Source organism: Sus scrofa, chromosome 13 (genome assembly GCF_000003025.6).
Source record: "Sus scrofa isolate TJ Tabasco breed Duroc chromosome 13, Sscrofa11.1, whole genome shotgun sequence".
NCBI classification, from domain to species: Eukaryota; Metazoa; Chordata; class Mammalia; order Artiodactyla; family Suidae; genus Sus; species Sus scrofa.
In genome coordinates this window covers 121404289-121425239 of record NC_010455.5, presented here as the reverse complement: position 1 = coordinate 121425239, position 20951 = coordinate 121404289, and the positions used below count along the sequence as shown (strand labels likewise).

The 20951-nt window shown below is 43.1% G+C and overlaps 1 long non-coding RNA gene across 2 annotated transcripts in view; it reads right to left on the bottom strand.

Moving 5' to 3' along the window:
• LOC100624963 overlaps nucleotides 1-20951 on the bottom strand; it is a 50228-nt gene that overhangs the window by 3561 nt on the left and 25716 nt on the right. The window contains exon 6 of one of the 2 annotated variants that reach the window (XR_002337770.1): nucleotides 13450-14715. The exons of the other annotated variant lie outside the window; for it this stretch is intronic. This is a non-coding gene — a long non-coding RNA (uncharacterized LOC100624963). Of the gene's footprint in view, nucleotides 1-13449; nucleotides 14716-20951 lie in introns of those variants that run through there. 2 annotated transcript variants of the gene reach the window in all.

Below are 20951 nucleotides of genomic sequence, written 5' to 3'. Positions count from 1 at the left end.
AGCAGGGGTGGGGGAGCTGGTGGGGGCTCAGGGAGAGTCAGGAAAGTGAAAAATCACAGAGTTGGTCGCTGTAAATGTGTTTAGGGCATCTGTGTCTGCAGGCTGGCAACCGTGAAGTGAGGATGCCCTCCTCCCATAGACTGGGAGACAAAGACACTGCCCTTCCTGATGATTACACATCAAAGGAATGGCTTTCAGGGCCTTGAGAAACACACTCCTGGGTTGTAGGAGATATATACATATATATCTCAAAGGGACAGAGGAAAGATTTACAATTGTAAGCCCTCAGTAAATGCTCTAAGGAAAGGAGGTCAGGGGCCTAGTATCAGGTGTTGGTAAATTCTTTTGACAGCTTTGAGCTTTTCCAGCCTCAAACTGTCTGGACTGTCTCACAGTTTCAAAATGAAAACATTTACAAGGAGTTCCCACTGAGGCACCGGATCTGGCATTGCTGTAGCTGTGGCGTAGGTTGCAGCTATGGATCAGATTTGATTTCTGGCCTGGGAACTTCCATGTGCTGCAGGTACAGCTGAAAAAGAAAAAAAAAATTTTCAATATTTTCTGTCTTATTATATTTTTTCTTAAAATGCTCTTCACAACCACTCAGTTCATTTCATCAGTCTCCAGTGGCTCACAAGTCACAACCCATACTTGAAAAATACAAGACTGGAAGGTGCAGACCTGCCAGACAGGGCGGGGATGAGGGGAGAGGATGTTGCAAACATTAGTTTAACACTTAGAGCAGAAACCAGAGGGGGAAAATCTTGCTGCACAAAGGCACCTGTGAGCCGGACCTTAGAGAAACAGAATTTTTGTGGATGACATTCTATTCTTTCATAACAAAAATATAGTAATAGGAGCATCTATAGAGTAATTTCCCAGAAACATGGACAGAGTCATAAATAAAGAGACTGGAAAAATGACAACCTATTCTAGATAGGCGAAACCTAGGTAGAAATGCTGGGATTTTTAATTAATCAAAGTGCATCCTAGTAGAATGTTGCTTGCTTGCTTGCTTGCTTGCTTTCTTTCTTTCTTTCTTTCTTTCTTTCTTTCTTTCTTTCTTTCTTTCCTTCCTTCCTTCTTTCTTTCTTTTCTTTTCTTTCTTTTTTCTATTTTTAAGGCCATACCCACAGCATATGGAAGTTTTCAGGCTAGGGGTTGAATCCAAGCTATAGCTGCCAGCCACAGCCACAGCCACAGCAACACCAGATCCAAGCCACTGCTGCAACCTACACCACAGCTCACAGCAACACCAGATCCTTAACCCACTGAGTGGGGCCAGGGGTTGAACCTGCATCCTCATAGATACTAGTCAGGTTCGTTTCCACTGAGCTACAGTATAGAATGAATAGTTGGTTTCTAGAATGAGTAGGAACTCCATTCTAGTAGAATGTTGCTTTCCCAGAAAAGGTCACTGTAGAAACGTTGAGGAAATCAGTACATTAGACTTTGTTCTGAATGAGTCATAAATAGACATTAGTGAAGGAAATAATGGGGGTGAGTCTTTGTGAAACAGTGCAATAACTATTGAGTGCTTAATATGTGCCAGGCATGAGTCTAGATACGAGGACTCCACATCATGAACAAAACACAAGTCCCTGCTCTTCTGAGCTAACATTCTAGTAGAGACAGGCAAACGTCAAAGTACATAATCTGCTTTCATGTAGTAATAGATGCTAGAAAGGAGTAAGGGTAAACAGGGTAAGGGTAAGCATGCTACTTAAACAGGGTGAGCAGATACCCTTTCTGGTAAAGACAGTTAAGCAGAAACTTGAGTGAAGAGAATATGTGGGGGAAGCATGTTCCAGGTAGAGGGAACAGCCAATGCGAAGACCCTAAGGCAGGAGGCTCAATGTACTCAAAGAACAGTAAAAAGGTCTTGATGACTGGAAAGAGTTCTGAGTGACGGGAAGGAGTTTCAAGGCCACTGTAAGAATTTTGCTTGTGATCAGAGGAAGACGGTAGGGCATCAGAGAAGTTCAGAAATGATACAGATTCACAGATGTTACACACCCGATAGCTCACAAATTCAAGTTTGCTATTTTCACGGTGGCAATTGGTAGCTGGGGACTGCTGAAAGCTCATTTTTTATGAATTCAAAAAAACACTGAGCTTTCTCCAAATCCTTAATCTTTCTGACCCTGACCTGTGCACTCACATCACACTGGGCTGGGGCCGATCCTCCCAGTTGCCTGGTCACTGTCATTCCCTGAGTAAATGAAAATGGCAGCACTCAGGTACATGGGCATCTTTGAACATGAGACCATCAGTGGTGATACTGGTGAGTGGTACCAGGCGGATGAAAGCCAGAACTTTTAAAGTCAGTGACTTCCAGGAAGCCTAGATGATTTTGTAAAACCACTTATGAGTATCCCAAAGTAAGGTAGACTGAGATTCAGCACAATGCAAAACAAACTATTAAAAATCCTTAGGGGTTAAGTGCAAACCAAAAAACCATTGAAAAAATTGAGGTAAAGTATGTGGCAATTCAGGTAGGGAACTAGAAATTAGGTGTTAGAAGTGTCATTTCAAGATGATTTTAGAGAATGCAGCTTCCTGGAAGGTGGCTGGAATTCTTTTTCGTTTTTGGCTTTTTAGGGCTGCACTTGTGGAAATATGGAGGTTCCCAGGCTAGGGGTCAAATCAGAGCTACAGCTGCTGGCCAATGCCACAGCCACAGCAATGAAGGATCTGAGCCACGTCTGCGACCTACACCACAGCTTACGGCAATGCCTGATCCTCAACCCACTGAGAGAGGCCAGGGATCAAACCTACATCTTCATTGGATCCTAGTCGGGTTCATTAACTGCTGAGCCATGAAGGGAACTCCATAGAATTCTTAGTAGGCACCAAGGCTAGAGACATGGTGGCTTAGACTAGGCAGCAGCATTGTCATCAACCTCCCTGGCTCTAAAGGAGGGTTGTAATAGGGGTGTTTTCCTGCTGGTTTTGTATCTAGGGCACCTTGCGCAGAGCTGGGCACATGAGTGAACACTCAAAGAATGTTGCTATTTCATTGCCCTCCAGGAATAATGATAGGGCAGCGGGTGGGGTGGGGGGAGGTCCTGAGGAAGCTGCTATCCAACAATTACCACCACGATATCGATCACTTCCTGGACACTTTACACATATGGGAGGTTGAATGATGAAAACCACAGCTATCTTTTCTTTGGACTATGCGATGTTTTTAAAACTTGGCAACACTGGGACCATATTCCTACTTAACAACTGGCCAGAACGGAGTAGAGAAAGTTCTCTTTAGAAAGGGGATGTGCTGTCCAGTTTGCCAGACTCCACTGACCTGATTGGCCCCCAAAGACCTTTGTGTTTATAGCCTCTGAGATACACTATCTTGTCTAAACCTTGCACCAACTATATGAAGTAAATTGATGCTTTATGGGTGAGAAAACCGAGGCTCACAGGTGTTGAGTACCTTCTGAGCATCAGGGCTGGAAACCCATTTGTGGGTCTCCCAAGCTCATGCTGCTTCTGTTGTGCCCACTGCTGCTGCAGCAACAGCACAGGACCCACGTTGTTCCATGACTCTACGATTCGAGGACTTTAAATTGTGCATGTCACAATTCTAGACTCACTCTGGAAAATCTAGAAATCCATTATCACTAAGTCACTGTGTGATCTGTATAAGGCCAGAGACCTTTACCAAAAAAAGCAATGAGGGGTTGGAGATGACCTCTAAGTTGACTTCTAGCCCTAGCAGACTCACTCAGGAGGTAAGATTGCACTTTTAAAGGTTCCACATGGGAGCAAAAGATGACAACAAGTTACTACTAACATCCTGGTGGTGAGTGGAGCATTTATTTTCCTAAAATAGAAAGGTTGGGTCTGAACTTCCAGTCCTATAGCTCTGTTCTATTCCCCCAGCTCCCTGCCAGGCCTCCTCTCTCAGAGTGAGCTCCTAGAGAGACTGTGGCCTATTCTATCCCAAAGTCATTGAATTTAAGACACTGTTGAGCATAAGAAAAATATCTTAGGTGACTCTAACAAAGGAAAGATGGTAGAACACCTTAATAATAGATTTCAGTGCATGAATCGGTTACAACCAGCTTTCTTTGCTTTGAAACAAAAAATTTTTATTTTTATTTTTTATTTTTTTTTGCCTTTTTTAGGGCCGCACCCACCCCATATAGAGATTCCCAGGCTAGGGGTCAAATCGGAGCTTATAGGGGCCAGCCTACACCATAGCCAGAGCAAGTCAGGGATCTGAGCTGCGTCTGCAACCCACACCACAGCTCACATCAATGCCAGATCCTTAACCCACTGAGCAAGGCCAGGGATTGAACCTGCAACCTCATGGTTCTTAGTCAGATTCATTTCCTCCGTACCACGACAGGAACTCCTGAAATTTCTTTTCTCCATTTCAGAGATTAGGCCACATGCCCTACATTTCACTTGCATTTCTTAGCATAATAAATGTGACCCTTTAGCACACAGTCTCAGTGATGAAGTACATTATAGCATCATTTACTTAGGTGTCTTGTTCTTACTTTTAAGTAAATATGAAATTGTGGTCACTCTTCCTCTCACGAATATGTATTTCATTAGTATAAAATGTATGTCCCACTGCTCTGTTTCCTTGCTTGTCTGTACATAATAACTTTTTGTTTCAGTGCCAAATCATAGATAGCATTATCATGAAATCATTTATTAGAAAAGCCTTACTGAGGTATAAGTAGCATACAATAAGCTGCACATATTTCAAATGCACCATTTGAAAACTTTTGACATATGTATGCATCTGTGAAACCATCAGCACAAAGAAGATAATAAAACTACCCACCCCCAAATTTTCTACTGCCCTCTGGTAATCACTTTCTTTGTCCCAACCCATCCCTCCACCACTCCCATACGGCAAACCAATGACCTTCTTTCTGTCACTATAGAGCAGTTTGCATTTTCTAGGGCTTTATATAAATGGAATCATACAACATGTACACTTTCTTGTCTGGCTTCTTTCATTCAGCAGTTCTTTCATTCTTGAGATTCATCATTACTGTTGTAGCAATACATTCATTCCTTCAAAAATAGCTTTATTGAGATAGTATTTATATGCCATAAAATTCATCTAAGTGTAAAATTCGATGATTTTAAGTATACTTACAGAGTTTTGCAAATTTTACCAAAATTTAATCGTAGAACATTTTCATCACCCCCAAAAGAGATGTTATGCCCATTTACAGTCACTGCCATTTCCACCCCAGCCCTAGGCCACTGCTATTCTACTTTCTGCTTCTATAGGTTTGCCTATTTTCGACATTTCTTAAAAATGGAATAGTATAATATGAGTCTTTTGACTGGCTCTTTTGATGTAGCATGCTTTCAAGGTTCCTATATGCTGTAACATGTATCAATGTTTCATTCCTTTTTTTGACCAAATAATTCTTTTTTTTATAGTTTTTAGGGCCTCACCCAAGGCATATGGAAGTTCCCAGACTAGGAGTCCAATCGGACCTACAGCTGCCGGCCTACGCCACAGCCACATCAATGCAGGATCAGATCCACGTCTGCGACCTACACCACAGTGTAGGATCCACAATGTCGGATCCTTAACCCACTGATTGAGGCCAGGGATGGAACCCACATCCTCATGGATCCTGGTCAGGTTCATTAACCGCTGAGCTATGAAGGGAACTCCCCAAATAGTATTTTATTTTATGGAAGCATATAGATTATTTCTACCTTTTGGCTATTGTGAATAGCACTGCTATAAATATTTTCATCCAGGTTTCTGTGTGAACATATATTTTCACTTCTCTTGGGTATAGACCTAGGAATGAAATTGCTGGGTCATATAGTCATGCTGTGCTTAACATTATGAGAAATCTGCCAAACCAGTCCACAGTGACTGCACCATTTTGCATTCCCTGCAGCAGTGGACAAAGGTTCCAGCTTCTCCACATCCTTGCCAACACTTGTCATTGTCTGTCTTTTTGATTATAGCCATTCCAGTAGGTGTGAAGTGGTTTCTCCGGGTTTTGATTCCTTTCTCCCTAAGGACTAGTGATAAGCATCATTTCATATGTTTATTGGCCATTCATGTACCTTCTTTAAGGAAATGACTCTTCTAACCTTTTGCCCATTTTTAAATTGCATTAGGTCCCAAAAGGCACTGGGTCCTCTTCCTTTCTTTCTCTTGGATCATTCACTCTGAGGAAGCCAACTGCTATGTTATGAAGATACTCAGCATCCCTGTAGATGAAGACCTCCTGCCAACAGCCATGCTGAACTTATTTGTAGCCCTTTAGTCCTCAAGGCTTCAGATGACCACAGCTCTACCCAACAGCTGTACTAGACTCTCATGACCTACCCTGAGCCAGAGCAACCCAACTGAGCTGCCCCTCAGAAACTGAGATAAAAATGTTTGTTGTTTTAAGCTACTAAGTTTTGGGGAATTTGTTACACAGCAGAAGATTGCTAATATATGGGGAAACGGTATGGGGTGGAGGACAGAGGAGTTCCTGGCTCGGCACAGTGCCAGTGTGACTGGGAACATCTGTGGTAACCCCCCAAGACACTTCTTGAGGGCAGTCACCCAATCTGGGTCCCCTTAGACCAGGAGCAGACAGTGAGGATGAAGGAATGGCAGTCTTGCTGGAAAGCTCTCAGGGAGGAGTGGAGCAGCCATGCCCCTGACCACCTCCTGCGTGAACTGAAGGGATAATCTCCTGGGGCCATGGCCTCAGTGCCCTAAACGATACAGCGCCAGCTGGGAGGTTGGGAGTGGGCCCTGTGACCTCATCAACTATAGAACACCCAAAGCAGACCTGAGTGGGGGTGGGAGGCAACTCGGGAACTGAAAGACCTGAGGACGAGTTCCAGCCCCTCCGCAGGGTAAGTGGCCTCTGGGGTGAAATGACAGCTGGTGCTGGGGCTGCTTTCCCCTCTATCCTCAGGCCCTACAGGACAGGGATGGGAGGGGCTCCAGCCGGGCACAGGGCTGGCACGGAGGGGCTCCCACACACCTGGCCACAGGATGACTGCAGTGTTTCAGGGTCATCCAGGATCACTGCCTCCAGGTAAGTATCTGCCTGCGCTCAGCTGTCAAGACCCAGATGCCACCCCCCTGCTGGGCCCCACAGGCCCCGAGTTTAGTCTAGGGCAGGGTCTTCCATACCCCTTAGAGTGTGACTGCAGGGAGGTGCACATGTGACATCCCAGCACAGTGTCACACACATAAATACACTTATAAACTTAAAAGCAGTGTTTGTGGGACAGTCTCAGCTTACAACGTATGACGTCCTCCTCTGTTCTATTACTTTGTTCTGTTCTATTCCTGGAGACAGAGGAGGCGAAGGGCTGCGGGAGGTGGTGGGGTCACCCACAATCTCCTCACAAGTCCCTCTGGGGGAGAGTTTCTCTGAGGCAAAGGGCATCTGCCCTGGGTGAGCCCTCCCGTGTCTCCCCGCGGGTCCTGGGCTCTTGGAGCAGAGAGAATACCCTTTTCACCCGTATCCTCCATGGCTCTTGGAAGAAACCCAGAAGTCTTAGAACCTCTGAGCCTTGAGGAATGTCCCTCAGCCAAGGCGTCTGGTTTTGCAGGGGAGGAAAGTGCAGCTCATGGACAGTCTTTTGCTGTAAGTTTGTCATTTCCATCTTTAATCCCTTCCTCCTGAATTTACCGGCCATGGGCTCTGTGGTACTAAATATTATTTTCTATGGAGGTGGTAGCAGTGAGGGAACCCCAGAATCTCAGGCTCGGGGTCTGGCAAGTCACAGGCACCTGAATAAATGAGAGGCCCACTGCCTGGTGGGGGGAACAGGGGTTTTGTTGTCAGTCAGACGTGAGTGCAGTTTTGACTTTGCCACTCACTCTCTGGCTGAGTGATCTTAGGTAAGCCACGTAACCTCTCTGAGCATCAGTTTCCTTGTTTCTAAAATGGGGATAATAATACCTATTTTATAGGATTGGCATGAGGATGAGCAAAAAAATGTATATAGTTTAGAGTATTTGAGAACTCAAAAATCGCACATGGTATGATTGTTGCTAATAGTAACTGCAACACTAACTAGAGGGTCTCAGAACAACTCTGGATACTTCATATTGCTGCTATAACTGGGCTTGGGGGGTGACCTGGCTGCCACTGTTTCATCCTAGGCAGAAAGGAAATTCTCCTGACTACTAGAGGAAGCAGGTTATATTTGTCATGAAAGCCCTAATCATAAAAGGAGAGGAAAAAGGCACACACGCGCACACACACACACACGCAACAGAGGCCCCTGCCAATGATCCATCTGGTTTCAAAAGACATTTACATTCTTAGAAAATGAATAGAATGTCTTTGGTCCTAGCCAGAGTCCAGCAGTATGTTGGGAAGACATAGCCCTGGTCTCTGGGGCATGCTCAGTCCATATGCTAGAATAAACACAATTTGCAGGTAGAGAAGGGCCAGATGGATGGGAATTATGGGCCATGAAAATTCGTGCTGATAAAACCCGGGGAGCATTCTCTTTCCTCTTAGCAGACCTTCTTCATTACAACATGATTTAGGAAATGTAGTTTGGGGGCTTAGATTTTAAACACTAATGTTGTTTTCCTTTGACAAATTGAATGAGATATTTTAACTAATGAATCTAATAAGGGATTTAAATTATTCTGATTTAGAAAACACATCTGACTTGGAAAACAAAAATCATGACTAGATCAATTATTTTGCTTTAAATTTGGCTTTTCCCTAGCTTTCCACTAGATGGCAGGATGGACCCACTCTGATCCTGCTCCTTCAGAGGGTGGGTCTTTCCTGCACAGGTTTAAAGTAAGAAACTATATATATATATGTGTGTGTATCTTTAGCTTCATCTAAAAACATTTTTTTTTTCTTTCAGAAAAAAAGGTAAACGATTTATGCATAACTTTTTAAGGACCCTTTCCTGGCACATAGATGGAGGCATGCCATTTCCCTGTCTGAAGGCCTGAACCCCAATGTTTTCCTCTTATCTTTGAAGAACAGTTAATAGTATCAATTAGGAATGAGTGAAAGCTTACCCTAAATCAGATGCTTTGCTAAGAGCTATGTGTTATTCATTCCGCACAGGGAGACTAGAAGGTGTGGCTTCCATTTTGTTTTAAACACTACCATTTTCACATATGGACATTTTGTAGGTGAGAGCGCGGAGGTAAGAATTTCAAATGTGACCATAACCACCAAATGAAGAATCTGGCTGAGAGAGAGAATTCAGGGAAGCTGGTCTCCAGAAAGACAACTCTTTCGGGTGCCCAGGTTTTCATTTCTGGCAATGACAGATAAAGTGACATACTTCTTTCACAAAGAGGCAGGAAACATCTGGGTAAATGAATGAGCACAAAGCCTGGTCCAGAAATGAAAAGCAGAAGCTATGGGTCAGAGGGGCCCATGATTACAATTGCCAGAAGCAAAGGAGTTCCTTTCTATCCAGCCTGATTAAGGACCCAAATAAATCAGCACTGGGCCCCTTTATTCAGGGTCTGCCAGGTGCCAGGCATGGTGCTATTATGTCATCCTCATTTGCTCCTCACAGTCGCCTTTAACAAAGGTGTTGTGAATATGAAAAGATATACAAGGCAATTCCATTGATTTATTAAAATTATTTACTCAGGCTTATCTCTGCAGCCAACATTCTGCTCAGGGAAGTGGTGACTAAAACAGATTAGACCATGATCCTTCCCTTGCAATAAAAATACTTCCATTACTGAATTACACAAACTAGTTTCAGAAAAGAAAATTTTTTTTTCACCATGAATATTCAAACTTTGGAGCTTTTTGGTGACTAGTCAGGATGTAAATGGAATTTGAATGCATTTCTATGGCATTGGATTCAAGAGAAAAGTCTTTGAAATATGGAAAGTAATCAACTTCATTCCAGTTAAGATCCAGGAGTTCCTGTTGTGGTGCACCGGTAACAAACACAACTAGTATCCGTGAGGATGTGGGTTCAATCCATGGCCCTGCTCAGTGGGTTAAGGATCCTGCGTTGCTGTGGCTGTGGTGTAGGCTGGGGGCTACAGCTCTGATTTGACCCCCCAGCCTGGGAACTTCCACGTGCCTTGGGTGCGGCCCTAAAGACAAAAAAACAAAACAAAACAAAACAAAAAACAAAAAACACACACACAAAAGATATATATAGAGATACATATAGACAGTCTTTAGTTTTAAGCTAAAAACTAATTAAGCTCACACAGCTGGAAGAAAAAGTAAGGATCAGAAAGGAATTTTCCCTCGGTGTTTCATTTATGAATTCATCTGTTCAAGTTCAACTACTTCCTATTACAAAACCAGGTTAAATTGGGCTTCATAATTTTAAAGCCTAAGTCAGATCATGGCATTTCTCTGCTCAAAATCCTCTAATGTCTCACCACATCCCCCAAAGCAAACTTCTCCCAAAGGCCTACAGAACCCTTTGTAGTCTGGTTCCCCATTACCATATTTCTCTCTCCAACCTCATCCTTCATCAATTCTACAACCAAGAAAAGGTTACTCTTTGTAGCTCCCTGAATTCCCCCGCTTCTTTCTGTTTCCTTAAACAGGAGTCAACAAATACAGCCTGTGGGTGAACCAAATGCCCTTTTGTATGATCCACAAGGTAAGAATGGTGTTTACATTTTTAAATATTGGAAGAAAAACCCAGAAAACTACTATTTCATGACACAAAAATTATATGAAACTCAAATTCCGATGTCAGTGAATAAAATTTTATTGGAACACAGCCGAAGCCATTTCAGGGGGTCCCCACAACACGTTCTGAGCATGGAAGAGCCGTAGATACTGCTCCTAAGATGTTGAATGTGTTGAGTTTTTCCACTAGTCATAACCTGAATATTCTGAATAGGAATTGTTTAAAAAAATTATCTTGGAGTTCCCATCATGGAGCAGGAGAAAGGAATCCAAGTAGGAGCCATGAGGTTTCGGGTTCAATCCCTGGCCTCGCTCGTGGGTTAAGGATCCGGCTTTGCCGTGAGCTGTGTTGTAGGTCGCAGACACAGCTCAGATCTGGCATTGCTGTGGCTGTGGCGTAGGGCAGCAGCTAGAGCTCTGATTGGACCCCTAGCCTGGGAACCTCCATATGCTGTGGGTGTGACCCTAAAAAGACAAAAAAAAAAAAAATAAATTTAAAAATCCTCTCTGCTAAGGCATATATTTGCATGTAATCTGGGGGTCAGTTTCATGTTAAAGTGGTCACCCTTTGCTCCAAGGGAAAATTTGATGTGGTCAAGTTTCCCTTGGAGGAATATATATGTGTGTGTGTGTGTGTATATATATATATATTAACATATATATGTATATGTATGTGTGTGTATATATATATACACACACACTTGATCTTTATATGTGTATATATACATACTATATTAAATATATTCCATACATATTACATATACATGTATAAATATATTTAATAGATTATATTATATAACATATTATTAGTATAGAGAGGGAATGTTACTTTCATAATTTTACTATTAATAATCCTAGTGTGGTTACCCCAATAGAGATTTTTGGCTTATTTACTTCTGGTCTTTTATATATACACTTATACATATGTAATTATTTCTAAGCTTGCTTCTGAATTCTCATTAAACACTTCTATCTGGAAGAAAATACTGTTTCTCACTCTACTAGATATCCTCAAAATTACCTTTAAAATTTAATTTTTCAGTATAAATTATTGAATATATGTTTTTGAAAATTTAGACAGTGAAGATAAGGAAAATAAAATTGCCACGTCTCCTCATCCAGAGACAAGCACCAGTAATAGTTGGTTATCTATAAACATCCGTATTTAATATCCAGTACCTTCCTTCTAGGTTGCCTGGCTTTACCTCCAAAGAGTCAGTAGATGCAAAACTCAGCAGACCGAGTATTTTACGTAGGAGCTGCACTGAAAATGCAAAAAGTAGCATGTCAAGTAAATCTACCATGCACAAACCTTCAGCCAATGCTAAAAGGTCTGAGAATATGCTCAAATTTGTCTGTCTTTTCTGAGTAAAAGAGAATTCCTGACACATACAGCCCAGAGGTTTTCCCCACATATATAGAATCATACTGTATTATTTTGTAGCCTGGTTTCCCCACTCTAAAGTATATCATGAACAGTTTCCCATGTCACATTATCATAATTCTTCTAAAATGTGGTGGGTTTTTTTTTTTGTTTTTTGGCCTTGCCCACAGTATGCAGAAGTTCCCAGGCCAAGGATGAAACCAGCGCCACAGCAGGAAACCAAGCCACAGCAGTGACAATTCTGGATCCTTAACCCACTGAGCTACTAGGGAACTCCAAAAATAAAAACCTAATTGATTTAGTCTCCTCTACTGATGAACATTCGGTTGTTTGTAGACTTTTTTTTGGTCTCTTTTTTTAGGGCCACACCCATGGCATACGGAAGTTCCTAGGCTAGGGATGGAATAGGAGCTGTAGCTGCTGGCCTACACCACAGCCACAGGAACGAGGGATCCGAGCTGAGTCTCATGGCAAAGCTGAATCCTTAACCCACTGAGCGAAGCCAGGGATTGAACATGTGTCCTTATGGATACTAGTCAGTCGTTACTGCTGAGCTATGACGGGAACTCCAGGTTGTTTGTAAACTTCAACCTATTTTAATAATCATAAGCATCTTTGGGCATTATTTCCAATAATATAGACATGGACTTGCTTGGTCACACTATATGTATACATTAAGGGGTTGATGCAGGTTTCCAAGACTCCTTAGAGCAAGGTCAAATTCTCATTTTATTCTACCTAGGGTATTACCATTTAACAACAACAAAAAATAAACACTAAAACAAAACTTTGTCAATTGAATAAACAAAGCAATTCTTTCTCATTGTTAGAACTTGAAGTTCTTTGATAACTGAAGAGATTCAGTGTATTTTCATATGCTTATTAGCCATTTCTACTTTGGTGAACTTCCTATGTCCTTTGTTTATCTTTTATTTGTTAATTTGTAAGGGCTTATTATGCATCAAGGACACTAACTCTTTGTCCCTTTTGTCATACATGATGTAAATATTTCCCCCAGTTTTCCATTTGTCTTGTAATTTTTAAAAATTTCTTCTTTATTTATTTATTTATTTTGTCTTTTTGTTGTTGTTGCTATCTCTTGGGCTGCTTCCGCGGCATATGGAGGTTCCCAGGCTAGGGGTCTAATCGGAGCTGTAGCCACCGGCCTACGCCAGAGCCACAGCAACGCGGGATCCGAGCCGCGTCTGCAACCTACACCACAGCTCACGGCAACGCCGGATCATTAACCCACTGAGCAAAGGCAGGGACCGAACCCGCGACCTCATGGTTCCTAGTCGGATTCGTTAACCACTGCGCCACGACGGGAACTCCTCTTCTTTATTTTTTTACAGCCACATATGGAAGTTCCTGGGAGCGAGGGGTGGAATCAGAGCGGCAGCTGCTGGCCTACGTTGCAGTTTGCAGCAACATGGGATCCTTAACCCACTGAGCGAGGCCAGAGATTGAACCTGCATCCTCCAGAGACAGTGTCAGGTTCTTAATCTGCTGAGCCACAATGGGAACTCCTTGTCTTATAATTTTTTAAGGGTGTATTCGATCATTATTTCTGTTTTAGTCTTAGACACCTCCCTCCCATCGGGATCCCATGATCCTACCCAATGCAAAAAACCCGACAGTCTGTTCCTAATCACTGTGCACCACACCCCTCACTAAGGTTCTGACGTAGCGATTGCATCAAACGCTGCATCTCTGGGAAAGCCCCAGCCTTCTAATGTTCAGGTGACCGTAAAGATGGGGCTGTCAGAGGTACACAAGGCCCTAAGTGAACGCTGTACCAAAACATGCTCACAGGTGCCACTCAGGGAGGGAAGCCGAGGATCACCATCTGCATTGCCAGCTGGTGTGGCATCTCCGGGCGTACAACAGCTGCAGGTTACCTTCTGGAAGGAGCTTCCTGGGGGTCCGCCCTGAGTGAGCCCTCTACGGAGTTACTCCCTGCTCCTCACGGCAATCCTGGGGAGGAGGCTCCACTGTCCTCACTTTAGTGTCCTCGAGAAAACCAAGGCCTGAGAGGGCCAGTCCTCCACACCCCGTACAGCTGAGGCTGGGCCTGCTGATGCAGAGCTGAGAGGGGTAATTTCTTCTGAGGGCAGAATGTTGGCAATACGCTAATTGCCCTGAGCCTTGGTTTCTTCACAGACCAGAGCCTTTCGGCACATCTAATTGTGGGGATTACATCATCTTTATTCTATAAATCTGTTTATAAAAAAAATTTATAGTGTGATCTTTGATCTAGTTGCACCTTACTTTTGATTTTTCACAAGAAGCAATGGTCACAAGACTTTCTGTTCATTTACAGCCTCAATTAACTGAGCAGTTAATGTGTGACTGCAGGCACAATAGGACGGCAAGGGGAAGAATCAGTGTGGACTGGAGAGGTCTTGGAGGAGGTGAGATCTGAACTGTTCTCTGTGAGAGGTGAGGACTTGCAGGAAAACAGGAGGGTGTTCCAGGAAGAAGAAGACATGAGCAGGGGCCAGGAGTCCTGTTACACAAGGGGCCTTGGGGGAGCAGGGCTGCTGGGGCAGGGTCTGGGTGGGGAGGCGGGAGGCAGGGGGAGCCTGGATGCCAGAGATGGTTGTGGTGCCAGGTTTAGGTGAGACTTGATGCAGGAGCCCAGGGAAAGGTACTGGAGACTGATGCGGCCAACAGGGCAGAGAACAGTCCCCGGGGCCTGTTTCATTCAGCACCGAATAAGTCCTGAGGGTTTAGAATTTGGAAAACATGTTCTTAGTTTTCCATCCTTCTTCTGCTTTGCTTAGGTGTTCCATAATTGCTTAATAAATTCCCAGAACTATATATGGTAACAACATAAAACACCATAAACCCATACAAGGACCATGTTGAAACCAACTTTTTTTAAGTGTTATTTTAACAATCTGATGAATATAAACACTCCCCTGGTTCTTAGGAGGTTAACACTTGAGAATTTTTCTCAGGGGCTAGACTTCATCTGTTTCTTCCTCTTCTTAGTTTCTATCTCTGTGATCATTGGATTTGTTTTATATTCCGAATTTTTTTTAACACAAAAACTATTTCAAATACTTTTTGGAAGTAGGTGGAGTACAAATAAATAATTATTGAAATTGTTCTAGATATGTGATCTTCAACATTTCATTATACTAAATAGGACAAAATAGGTCTCCATACACAAGACCTTTTGGACAGAAGATCTGAGGTCCTTTGTAAACCTAACTTATTAAACCTAATTCAAGTTAACAATCCCTGCATTTGTGTGTATAGCATTTTACAGATTAAAAACGTGGGGATTTTTTTGTTGTTGTTAATGTGCATTATTTTATTTGAGCCGCAGAACTCCTGACAGCGCTTCCTTTCATCCCCTTGTATTCAGCAGAGTGCCTATAAACCCAGGTAAAGTCCCAATAAACAAGTGCTTATTAAAAGAATGAGTGATTGAATTAAGTCAGAAATAACAATTCTGAGGTGGAATGTGTAGTAAAAGTTGTTCCCACTTGACTGAGGAAGACACAGTGTTGTGTTGGAGCCATTATGAGACAGGTGGGACCTGGGACCTGGGACCTGGGACTCTTTACTGGAGAGCTTGCACCTGGAGAAATGTCTCCTCCAGCAACACAATACCAAGAAACTATATGGGAAATAACTGCATGCATGCACAGTTCAGGCAAATTATGAACAATAATAAGAAAAGGCCAAAAACCAACTGCCACTTCTGAGGTGCCAGGATCAAAAGCAGACCCCATGATCCCTGCACACAGCACCACCAAGGGGGAGGCAGACCACCTAAGCCACCCCTCTGGCCCAACCCACTGACCCACCCCTACCCTCACCTCATTGAAGCAACCAGCTCACCGCCACATCGGGGATAGAGCACAGGCAAATATTATTTGTTTTTACTCCCTCCTGCTGCAGTAGTCCCACTAAAGCCTTCCCTGAATTCCTCATCTGGCCTCTTATCAATTTATATTGATTAAAGAGTCCAGGGACCCCGGTTGGTAACAATCAGGACCTGCTCAGGAGAGCTGCTGCACATTTCTTCCCAGCTACACTTCCATTAAGTGACTTCACCTTGGCAGCTTGAAACTGGCCACAGTGGGAGTATTTACAGCAAGGAAATCAGCAAAAACTGTAAGTCAGCACCCCTCCCCCTCCACCCCTTGAGAGCCAGTTTTAAAATATTTGCCAGCAAACCAATGAAATTAGGATTCAGACTAGTTAAGTGACTTGACTGAGGTTGAACTCCTGGGTAAGATGTCAAGTCCAGGCTCCTGGCTCTAAGGCCAGAGGCATTAGGGAAACTGATGAGTCAAGGATGAAAGGGGAGCCAATTTCTGACTCTGCAGCACAGCTCTCTAAGTGACAGAAAACCTATCTCCAGGGATGTGAAACATAGCAGTCCTTTTATAGCAGCAATGATAGGACAGAGCATGAAGACCCAAGTCCTATAAAATAGAATAATGCTCTACAATCCCTGTGCCACCAGTTTCCACAGTAAAGATTCAGGGCTTGTCTTTGCCAATTTGTTCATGTGGCATTCTGCTGCCTTTGTTTTTCCGTGTCAGTGAACAGAAATCTATCCCTATGTGTAACTTGTGAAGAAAGGTAATAGTTTATGTAGGTGTGGATTTTGTTGCTGAACACACTCAATAGGTCTCAAGTGGCAACAGTGAGAAATAGTATCGTAACCCAAGTTTCCCTCTGTTCCATGTCCATGTTAAGTTAGTCCTTGGACTCAGGCTGAATCGAGAACTAACTCTCTAAGTATCTTCTTTGTGGGAGGATAACTCTAAACAGTCTCTAACCTTTGCCTACAGTGTGAGCTCAAGTTCAAAAGCTTATGTCACAGTCACAAAACATGGGAAGATAGCTACTGAGTAGATTTTTGTCTTTTGTGGAGGAGACAGACAAATTGCAACCTCTCAAATTTGAATTAATAAATGATAACAGGAGTTCCCATTGTGGCTCATTGGAAATGAATCTAATTTCCATGAGGACACAGGTTCAATCCCTGGCCTCCTCAGTGGGTTAGGGATCCGGCATTGCCATGAGCTGTAGTGTAGGTCACAGACATGGCTTGGATCTGGCATTGCTGTGGCTGTGATGTAGGCCAGTGGCTATAGCTCTGATTCAACCCCTGGCCTGGGAACCTCCATGTGCTGTGGGTGCGGTCCTAAAAAGTACAAAAGTACAAAAATAAATAATAAAAATAACAACTGAGAAAACACATAATTTTCTACACATCAAATGTGGGTTGTAAATTCAAACTTCAGGTTGTTACCTTCCTTCTCAGGTGGATAACATAAGCAAATACTGTTGCACAGGAAGCAGCACCAGCTACTACAATGGGTATCCTGAGAGAAATCTACAAATTTGAAATTACAAGTTTTGCAATAAATTCTGGGGGGAGGGATTGTGATTTCTTCTTCTTCTTCTTCTTTTTTTTTTTTTTTGGCAATGCCTGTGATGTGCATAAGTTCCAGGGCCAGGGACTGAACTACAGCTGTAACCAAAGCTGTAGCATCAAGAGTGCCAGGTCTTTAACCTGCTGAACCACTAGGGAACGCCTGCATTTAACATCCCCATTTGGCTCCTGAACTGGTTTAAGCAAGGGCAGGTTTGTTTAACGAGGACTAGCTCATCAAAAGAAGCTAAGGGGGAAAAAAAAAGACTTAGCATGTAGAAGTTGATGTAGCATTAAGAATTTATAGATAATTTTATCTGTCTGTCTTTTGCCATCCCTGGGCAAGAGCCAAGAATTGCCAGACCATGGGACTTGAAAGACTAAAAAGGTACAAAGTAGTAAACTTTACAGTAGCTCCCTAGAGGATCCTTGTCAGTTTAAGTTCAAAGCTGTTAAACCTGCCACTTTCATCTTTAATACTGATGATTCATGAGACATTGTGAATATCAGATTGATCTCTTAAATGAAAACACCAGTCCTTTTTCCTAATTCATGTGAAACTATAAAATTTAAGTGTGTTTCTATAGAGATGATATAGGGACATTCAGGGGGGCAGGTTTCATAGTAATCTTTTATTTCCCTGACAAGGAAGAAACTGGAATCAGAGCAGAATAATTAAATGACTTAGTTGTTGTTGTTTTTTTATAATGGTCCCTAATATTTCCTAATTCTAGTCTCCTAGTCTTCCCTTTGGATTACATTATCTTCTTTATGGAACTTTGGGATTCATTTTTGTTTTGGCAATGACCAAAGGGTGAGAGGATCACTTTACAGTAAGAGAGAACTTTCGATCCCTCTACTGGTGGTTTCTTCAAACTGCAGGTCTCCACTCAAACATTTGTGGACACCATTTAGCGGGCTGACGTCAGAAGTATGTATTACATATAGTAAGTGTAAATGTTTCTTGGTGAAACTTTGCTTCTGTTATGTGTATATGAATGCAGAGTCAAGATCACTTTCCAGTCAACAATATTCAGCAACAGGGGGCTACATGCAGCAGGATGGGCTTAGGGTGAGGGGAGGAGGCAGGGCCAAGTAAGTGCAGGGTTGGAGCTTGTCTCTATTTAAAATTTTAATGTTTTGTACGTCATGGATTTTTTTTTTTGTATTATTTTTATTTTTTAAAATTATTGTTTTTAAAATATTATTTATTACGATTACTGTACTTTTTGGTACCCCTTAAATTTTGTGCCCCAAATGAGTGCCTTGCTTGCCTCTCCCTAGCCCTGGCTCTGACAGTCAGTCAGTGTGCTTTATGGAGGGAACAGAGTGGGTGGCCAGCCTGGGGAATTCCTGAAGAGGAAGCACACATGGGAGAGGACATTGACAATCTGTGTGATGTCTTCTCCTTTCTCTCTGAGCAGGAGGTGAAGTCATCAGCTAAGAGTGAGGAGGACAGGCCTCGGGAGACGGGGGAAGATCTAGCATGGCTGGTGAGAGCCTGGGAGAGGGAGAAGGTCCAGGACAAGTGGGGGATAGTCACACAGCACTGAGTACTCTGCCCACAGCTGGATGTTGCCATTTGTGGCGATGCTGTCTGCCTGGTGGGTTAGGCTTGTCCAGTAGCCTGGCAGGTGTTGCAGGCGTTAAGAAGATGCAAGAAGACAAGAATGACCCAAGGTCTGGGGTTGCTCAGATAGAAGGACAGGAAGCAGGGAGAGGAGGGCAGAAGTGCCAGGTGATTCCACATCTGAGACAGGGAGGCGGGTAGAAGAAAGGTCAGGAGATTGCTGGGTGGAATGGGTGTTAGGGGGCAGGCAGGGGGTGGGCAGAGGATTCTAGATGAATATTTCGGGGCTGGGGCTGAAGAGGGAATGGACTGGAATTTGAAGTTTTGAGTAAATGCTGTTCTCAGCAAAGCAGTTCTAAATGACCTTCTTGCTGATAAGTTGTGTTGAGTGTGTGGGAGGGAATGTGAACAAAGTGGCATATACACCATAAAACGAGGGCTCCTTAGAATTCTGAGCATTGTATGCCTACTAAGTAAGATATAGAAGTTGATGCAAACCAATGCATTTGGAGTGGATAAGCAATGAGATCCTGCTGTATAGCCCAGGGAACTGTATCCAGTCACTTGGGATGGAACATGATGGAAGACAATGTAGGAAAAAGAATGTATAAATATATATATGTATGACCGGGTCACTTTGCTGTACAGCAGAAACTGACAGAACATTGTAAATCAACTATAATTTTAAAAAATGTTAAACAAACGTTAAAAAAAGAAATATAGTTTCCAATTAAAAAATCAAGTTCAAGATCTACTCTTCATCTATTATCAATGCAAAACTTAGATGATTGTTAAAAATATTACATTAACTTAATATCCAGTAGGTGTTGAGAATGCCATGCACATTTAAAATCTCATAAATTATCATTTAAATAATTGTTTATGTAAAACAATTATATGTAAAAAAGCTCCCCCTAGTTCCTTGGCAGTAGAAAGCTTCATTTTCCATGCCAAAGCTTAATAATCACAAAATATGGTACATATTGTCAATAAATTTACTTAGGAAGAAAAAAAAGAAAAATGCTTTCCCCAAGATTAGATGTTGTTAGTATATTACGACAATGGCTAGAAACAGTGGTCAAGAACCAAATGAATGGAGACAAAAGTCTACGCATTTTGATTTCAACCCAGTGGCTTTCTCTAGTTCACATTACTGGGCCTTCAGGTCTGGATTCAGTGCTGCTTCTCCTCCTGGAAGATGCCTTCCCCACCTCCACCCAGCCCCCACCACCTCCACCTGGAGACCCCCTGCGCTCCAGCTCTCACCATTTGCTGCCCCCCATCTGTCTCCCCCCTCGAGCTCCATGCCAGGCCTTGTGCGTCCTGCCTTCTATCCTCCTCTGCCTTCAATTTTCTGATGAGCCAGTCTGTAAAACAGTTCATTTTTTCTTTGACTCCTCTCTCTTTTTCCCCTGAGTTTATTGTTCCTCAGGCGTTTGCTCAGCTCTCCCCTGGAGAGCCCACCCGCCCTCACAGTGGCCACCGTCCTTATGCTCAGGGTGCCAGGGACGGCGGTCCTGTCTACCTCAGGCTCAGCCTGCCTGCTGGACCACTCCACGTGTTGTCCAACACCTCAGTCAACGCAGCCCCGAACCAAACGTGTTCCCTCCTCATTCCTGACTCAGGAAACCAGTTTTCCCTCTTTTGTCAGTAATGCTTTATCGACAGGGATAGTCAATACACAATCTAGAATAGGAAAAAAAGTTTTATTTGAGCTAAACTGAGGGCTGTGTCTTTCTCAAGGACCTGAAAGCCATTTCTTTGGTATGTCATCACAGGAAGGAGAGAATCCTAACTTCAAGATTGCCAGCTGGCAGGCACAGCTGGCCTTATCACATTTACACTGACCCACTCTTACCCACGTTTTATAATTTTTCACTTCTCTGAACTCTACTTGAGCCCCACCCACTACCCCTCTCTGCTCCCTCATTCTCCCTTTGAAAGCACCCAGTCAGGAGTTCCGATCATGGCTCAGTGGTTAATGAA